The following is an 8,115-nucleotide window of genomic DNA, read 5'->3' on the forward strand; positions in this document are numbered from 1 at the left end:
TCAGCAATGTTTGTTTGTTTGTTTGTTCCTCGACTCTTCCCGGCTCCTGTGCCTGATTTCTACCAAATTTGATATGCGGATTAGTGTCAACCCCAGAACTGTCCTCACAGTGGGGCAGATGTCTAAAATATCACTATCATTGTATGTTCTCTGGTAATGACACCAAATTTTGCATATACGAGGTCTATTAGAAAAGTATCCGACCTTATTATTTTTTTCAAAAACCATATGGATTTGAATCACGTGTGATTACATCAGACATGCTTGAACCCTCGCGGGCATGCGAGAGATTTTTTCACGCCTGTCTGTTACGTCATTCGCCTGTGGGTAGTCTTTGAGTGAGGAGTCGCCCACCTTCTCGTCGATTTTTTCATTGTTTAGGAATGGCTCAGAGACTGCTGCTTTGTTTGATCAAAATTTTTTCAAAACTGTAAGGCACAACTGAGTGGACACCATTCGATAAATTCAGCTGGTTTTCAGTAAAAATTTTAACGGCTGATGAGAGATTTTGGTCTGGTAGTGTCGCTTTAAGGACGGCCCATGGCGCCTGACGGCGATCTGCGCTTCGAGGCGGCAGCGTCTCGCCGTTTCAAGTTGAAAACTTCCACATTACAGGCTCTGTTGACGCAGTAAGTCGTCAGATAACAGAGAACTTTCAGAAGAAGTCGGCATGAGGAGTTTATTCGGACATTCCATTGTTAACGGTCATTTTGTAATGAAAGAACGTGCGGGCAGAGTCGCATGTCGGGCCGGACCCGACCGCGGGGGGTCGCGACAGGAAAAACACCTCCGTTGGAAACCTTAACGGGCAAGTTGGAACATGCCCAAGCTGTTAAACAATTTCTCAGTTACTCACTTGTTGAAAGCCATCAAAAGCCGCCTGAATTTTACAAATGGTTTTCAACACGGAGGTGTTTTTCCTGTCGCGGCGCACACAGATTTGCCGAGTCGTCATGGAAACGACTCGGCGAATTTGCGCACGTCTTTCATTAAAAAATGTCCTTAAACAGTGGAATGTCCGCATAAAGTCCTCATGCCGGCCTCTTCTGAATCTTCTCTGTTCTCTCATGACGTCCTGGGTGAATTAAGCCTTAAATTAGGATGTTTTCAGGTCGAAACAGGCCGACGACAGCGCCTGGAAGCGCTGCGCGACGTCCCGCTCCATGGGAAGTCCTTACACCGACAGAAACACCCCATAATCTCTCATCAGCCGTTAAACTTTTCACCGAAAACCAGCTAAATTTCTCGGATAGTGTCCACGCGGATATTCCTCACAGGTCCAGAAAAAATTTTGATAAAGCAACGCGCGCCGTCTCGAGCAGCGTGTGAAACAAAGGAATTCAGCCGAGAGGGCGGGACCACATCTCACTCAAGGCCTGCCCACAGGGAAATGACGTATATATATATATATATATATATATATATATATATATATATATATATATATATATATATATATATATAGTGGTGGGCACAGATAACCAAAAAATTTACTTCGATAACAGATAATCAGATAACTGAAAAGTTATCTTCGATAAAGATAAAACAATAAACCACCCAAAAATGTATCGGAAGTTACAGATAACCGATAACAGATAAATTCTAATATTATCTCTGGCACATTTACAGCTACTAGTAAAACAAATTTAATAGCTTCTAATAATATTAAAAATAACAACAGACCCAAACAATAAGACCATACTTTTTTCTTTCAACAGTCTGCCCCTGCTGGAAGCTCTGCAGCACTCTGAGCACAGACAGAGACACTCTGAGACCCAAACAATGAGACCACACTTTTTCCTTTCAACATTCAGCCCCTCCTGGAAGCTCTTGTTTATTACAGCCCTCCCAACACAGAGCCACTGAGAGGAACCAAGCCAGCGCTGTATCAATTATAAAGGTCCGGTCATGCGGAGGTCTTGAAAAATAAAGTCATATTGACTTATGGTTTTGATTTATAAATAACAATAATACCGATAGAATAACTCCATTAATGTCAATTCTGTCTTTTGTACAAAGGTAAAATATAACATATATCTTTTAATGTTGAATAATGCACTAATTCTGGGGTTTTGTAACAAAGAGACAGATATCAAAAGGATTCTGGGTAAAGGTGCCTGCTAAACACTGATTGGTTCAGTCGTTCATTATGTAAACCAACACGTTAATGTGACGTCTGTTGTGTGTTGGTGTTTAAATGTGCTTTTGTAAAATATTCCATTTTTTTATTTGTAAAAACAGGTATTTTTACGGAGCTCTGGAAGTGTCATCGCAAATATTTTTGCATGGTTTTTTTTGCATTCTTTTTTTTTCTTCATTTTTTTGCATTCTCTCTTTACAACATTCATTTGATGTTGTAAAACATACTTTACACTGTGCGAGATGATTTTTCATGCAGGAATTTTTTGGACCAAGTTTCAGGTTAATCGTGTGTCCTGCATCATGTAGTGTTCATAACCATTTGTAAAAACCAGGCGGCTTTTGATGGCTTTCAGTAGAGTGAGTATCTGAGAAATTGATTAACAGCTGGACATGTTCCAACTTGTCCTTAAGGCTTCCAACGGAGGTGTTTTTCCTGTGGCGGCGCACCACGCCGGCTGCCTGCCGACGTGCCAATCCGTCTGCACGTCTTTCATTACAAAATCTACTTTAAACAGTGGAATGTCCGGATAAACTGCTGATCCAGAGGTTCAAGACTGGCTCATGAAAGCACACGTGATTCAAATCCATCAGGTTTTTGCAAAAAATAAAAAGGTTGGATACTTTTCTAACAGACCTCGTATATAGTACCAGGCTATAAACAGTAATATTTATTTCTGCTGTAAAGTTGGAGATTTTTACATGGGTTTCTAAGGGGGAAGGACTTGTTTTTGGAGCCAGCTTCAAGAGAGCATTCAAGAAAGTTTAAGATTTGGCGCTTCCACTTTGGCTTCATGTATCAGGACCGGAGGTTGCCGCTCGTTAACAACTAACAGAACATGACACTTGTACTGCTTTGAACCAAGCAGAAGACAGTGTTGTGATTTCAGAAGGCTTGAACCCAAAAATGCAGACAGAGACCAGCAGGATTAAAAAGTAAGGAATTTATTTACCAAAGCTGAAGTTGATAATGAGAGTCCAAAACTGAGGAACAGTCCAAATGATCAGGAAGAAAGGAGGAGAGTTGGCGGCAGCTCAAGTCAAGAACCCACAGAACCAACTATTACTCAACAGGACCACCCAAACCGGAATAACCCAGCAACTGAAGACAGACAAGTGACAAATGTAAATAGTGACTGTAATAAGAAGACAAGTGACAGGTGAGGTGATTGTGATGAGAAGCAGCTGTGAGGAACACAAGGTGACAGGACCACGCCTACAAACACACACAGGGGCAGACGGAGTGAAACATCAAACCACAAGAACCCTGGTGTGAGTAGCACATAACAAAACATAAATAATAATCAAACTTAAGGAGAACCAAAACAGACAAACAACAAAACTAAGGAACAATGACTAAAGGGTCCCTTCAAAGGGCCCCTTTATACTATACATATGTTATAGTTGTTGGAAGAAACTGAGCTCTGGTCAGTGCAGATTTCTACATGTCGGTTTTCTATATTTTTATTTTTACTACTCTGCCATTTACTGCTATGATGGTACTGCTGATACTGCAGAATGAATCTCCAGGCTTATGCTCATATTTTAAAATGTCAGTGGCTCTTTTTTTTTTTTTTAGAAGAGTTTGCGTTTGCTGATGGTCCTGAAACGCACTGGGCTGGGTGTTCAGATGAACAATTAAAAAGTTTTATTGATATACACTGTAATATGAAGGTAGAAGTATTGCAGAAAAGATTTGGTGGCCACAGTTACTCAGAGCGCACCTGATCACATCAGATCTCGGATACGAGGCAGAGTTGGTCCTGATAAGAACTTGGCTGGAAGACGACTTTTCAACACCAGGGATGTTTTTTTTTTGTTGGTGGCACTATCAATCAATCAATCAATCAACTTTTTTTTTATATAGCGCCAAATCACAACAAACAGTTGCCCCAAGGCGCTCTATATTGTAAGGCAAGGCCATACAATAATTATGAAAAACCCCAACGGTCAAAACGACCCCCTATGAGCAAGCACTTGGCTACAGTGGGAAGGAAAACTCCCTTTTAACAGGAAGAAAACTCCAGCAGAACCAGGCTCAGGGAGGGGCAGTCTTCTGCTGAGACTGGTTGGGGCTGAGGGAAAGAACCAGGAAAAAGACATGCTGTGGAGGGGGGCAGAGATCGATCACTAATGATTAAATGCAGAGTGGTGCATACGGAGCAAAAAGAGAAAGAAACAGTGCATCATGGGAACCCCCCCACAGTCTACGTCTAAAGCAGCATAACCAAGGGATGGTCCAGGGTCACCTGATCCAGCCCTAACTATAAGCCTTAGCGAAAAGGAAAGTTTTAAGCCTAATCTTAAAAGTAGAGAGGGTATCTGTCTCCCTGATCTGAATTGGGAGCTGGTTCCACAGGAGAGGAGCCTGAAAGCTGAAGGCTCTGCCTCCCATTCTACTCTTACAAACCCTAGGAACTACAAGTAAGCCTGCAGTCTGAGAGCGAAGCGCTCTAATGGGGTAATATGGTACTACGAGGTCCCTAAGATAAGATGGGACCTGATTATTCAAAACCTTATAAGTAAGAAGAAGAATTTTAAATTCTATTCTAGAATTAACAGGAAGCCAATGAAGAGAGGCCAACACGGGTGAGATATGCTCTCTCCTGCTAGTCCCCGTCAGTACTCTAGCTGCAGCATTCTGAACCAACTGAAGGCTTTTTAGGGAAACTTTTAGGACAACCTGATAATAATGAATTACAATAGTCCAGCCTAGAGGAAATAAATGCATGAATTAGTTTTTCAGCATCACTCTGAGACAAGACCTTTCTGATTTTAGAGATATTGCGTAAATGCAAAAAGGCAGTCCTACATATTTGTTTAATATGCGCTTTGAATGACATATCCTGATCAAAAATGACTCCAAGATTTCTCACAGTATTACTAGAGGTCAGGGAAATGCCATCCAGAGTAAAGATCTGGTTAGACACCATGCTTCTAAGATTTGTGGGGCCAAGTACAATAACTTCAGTTTTATCTGAGTTTAAAAGCAGGAAATTAGAGGTCATCCATGTCTTTATGTCTGTAAGACAATCCTGCAGTTTAGCTAATTGGTGTGTATCCTCTGGCTTCATGGATAGATAAAGCTGGGTATCATCTGCGTAACAATGAAAATTTAAGCAATACCGTCTAATAATACTGCCTAAGGGAAGCATGTATAAAGTGAATAAAATTGGTCCTAGCACAGAACCTTGTGGAACTCCATAATTAACTTTAGTCTGTGAAGAAGATTCCCCATTTACATGAACAAACTGTAATCTATTAGACAAATATGATTCCAAACCACCGCAGCGCAGTGCCTTTAATACCTATGACATGCTCTAATCTCTGTAATAAAATTTTATGGTCAACAGTATCAAAAGCAGCACTGAGGTCCAACAGAACAAGCACAGAGATAAGTCCACTGTCCGAAGCCATAAGAAGATCATTTGTAACCTTCACTAATGCTGTTTCTGTACTATGATGAATTCTAAAACCTGACTGAAACTCTTCAAATAGACCATTCCTCTGCAGGTGATCAGTTAGCTGTTTTACAACTACCCTCTCAAGAATCTTTGAGAGAAAAGGAAGGTTGGAGATTGGCCTATAATTAGCTAAGATAGCTGGGTCAAGTGATGGCTTTTTAAGTAATGGTTTAATTACTGCCACCTTAAAAGCCTGTGGTACATAACCAACTAACAAAGATAGATTGATCATATTTAAGATTGAAGCATTAAATAATGGTAGGACTTCCTTGAGCAGCCTGGCAGGAATGGGATACTATAGGGATACTTCCCGTGATGTCATGTCTGCCAACCGTTGAGCGCATACGCATCTGGAAGCCTATAAAAACCTTTGTCAGAGGTTAGCTTAGAGAAGTACCTTGCTTTTGCGGTACTACTGAGACCACCGAGTTGCTTCCTGAATTCAAAGACGACACACTTTCTCTCTTGCCAATCGCACATTCACATCAATACGCATGCATGTGACATCATTGTTTGTAAACAAGAAGTATCCCTACACACTTTTGGGCAAAATCATAGTTGGAGACTCAGTAGACCAGCAACAGGCTAACAAAAGGAACTGTGCTATGAGCTGTTTTAAGTTTCCCCTATTATGACTAAGGAAAGTCCTAGACTAAAATCGTCTACGAAGTACCTGAATGTTCTAGTGCATTGTGCATGCTCGATAGCCCAGAAACCCATTTAATGTTTTTCATGGTGTCACTTTCACTTTTTGTGTGTATCCTCTGTGGATATGAAGCCTCTCTTTGTAATAGTGGAAACAATACAAAAGAAAAAAAAATACACTCGAATGTACATGCTCCTTTAGCAAATATAAATCAAAAGATAATCGCTCCTGCCAAAATTAAACAACATAACGGGCAAAAGACAAGTTTGGTTTTGTCTAGTGTGTCGATAGAATGGGCCAAGCAGAGGGCCACCCCTGTGAGTCTGGTCTGCTTGAGGTTTCTTCCTTAGTATCATCAGAGGGAGTTTTTCCTTACCACTGTTACCTGTGTGGTTGCTCTAGGGGTTGGCAAGGTTAAACCTTACTTGTGTGAAGCGCCTTGAGGCAGCTTTATTGTGATTTGGCGCTATATAAATAAAATAAATTGAAATTTGGTTTTACATTCTTGGGTTAAAATTTCCATGTATTGAAATTAAATACTAGTGGATTCTTGCGGAACACTTGCCGCTATGGGGTGAGTTCCAGGTCCCAAAATGAAAGTTTTAATTGTTTAAGGTCGTCTAGACATACATCACCAACACATACTTGTGGTATCAGAAGGATTTTTTGGGGCATCAACCATGTCATACCATTGGAGAAAATCACTTAAATTCGCTATGCTAACCATTCACCAACCTGTAACATTAAACAAGCCAGAAGTACAGTCAAACGATCTGATGGCCCAGATGGAAGTCATGCGATACCTTGCGGATGTTTTTTTTTTTTTCTCCGTCCTTTATTTGAACCCACTGGAGCAATCTCGGGTGAGGCCTCCAGCATGCTCTCGTTTACCCTTGTGTCTCTTCCCAGTTGGGTGACGAGGGATCCAACAAGATGCTCACACCACCCTTACTGTCCTTATTCTGCATTACCAACAGGTTGCTTTTTTGATACATGCAACAGTGGTATAATTGGCCAACAGGATGATCCTGTGCTTGGCTAACAAAGCTTCACAAGCAACTTGATAGGCCTGTCTGTGTTTATTTTATGTTCTAGTCCTTGTTCACGTTAAAAGATGTTAACGTGGCCCAAAATATGAGGTTCATGTATTATTACTTGTGTCAGATTATTATTTATTTGCATCAAATCGAGACCAAGTTGTCAAATATTAGCACTGCACGTCCCAAACTGACTTGTATTGCTACATATGTATTCAGTGGTGGTTGTTGTTGTTGTTATATATATATATATATATATGTGTGTGTGTTATATATTATAATTTTGGGTAACCTCTGCAAACATAACTGAAAAGACAAGATTTCAAGACACAACATGGGGCGGAGGGCAGAGCTTTTTCATAGTAAAGCTTCTTCTTTTTTGCTGAGCGGAGTGAAGAGCATCTGAGATGTCTTTTTTTTTTTTTCAAGCAAGACTCTTATTACCTCTTCTAACTAATTTCCTGGAGGAAATCCTGCATTCAGCTCTCGCTAACAAGGGTTTCTAGGAAAATGTGCTTAGCTACGGCAAATTGGACAGAGCTAGGCACACATCTAAACTCCGACACTGTGGAAGTGATTGCGGAAATGTTCATTGGAGTTTTAATGACAATTCACCCATTAAACTTCAAAGAGGCCCTTGTTTAAACAAAAAAAAAAAGTTCTGAGTTATGTGGATTTGTGAAAGCCCCAAATCTCTTCCAGGTCTTTTTTTTTTTTTTCCTCTCTATATATTATATATTCATGCTTCCATTGTTTCACTGTTAAAATGCTGGGACTCTGTACATTAAATAGTGGTCTAAATACACTTTTCTATTTGTCCTCATTACAG

The sequence above is a fragment of the Thalassophryne amazonica genome, chromosome 18 (genome assembly GCF_902500255.1).
Source record: "Thalassophryne amazonica chromosome 18, fThaAma1.1, whole genome shotgun sequence".
Lineage (NCBI taxonomy): Eukaryota > Metazoa > Chordata > Actinopteri > Batrachoidiformes > Batrachoididae > Thalassophryne > Thalassophryne amazonica.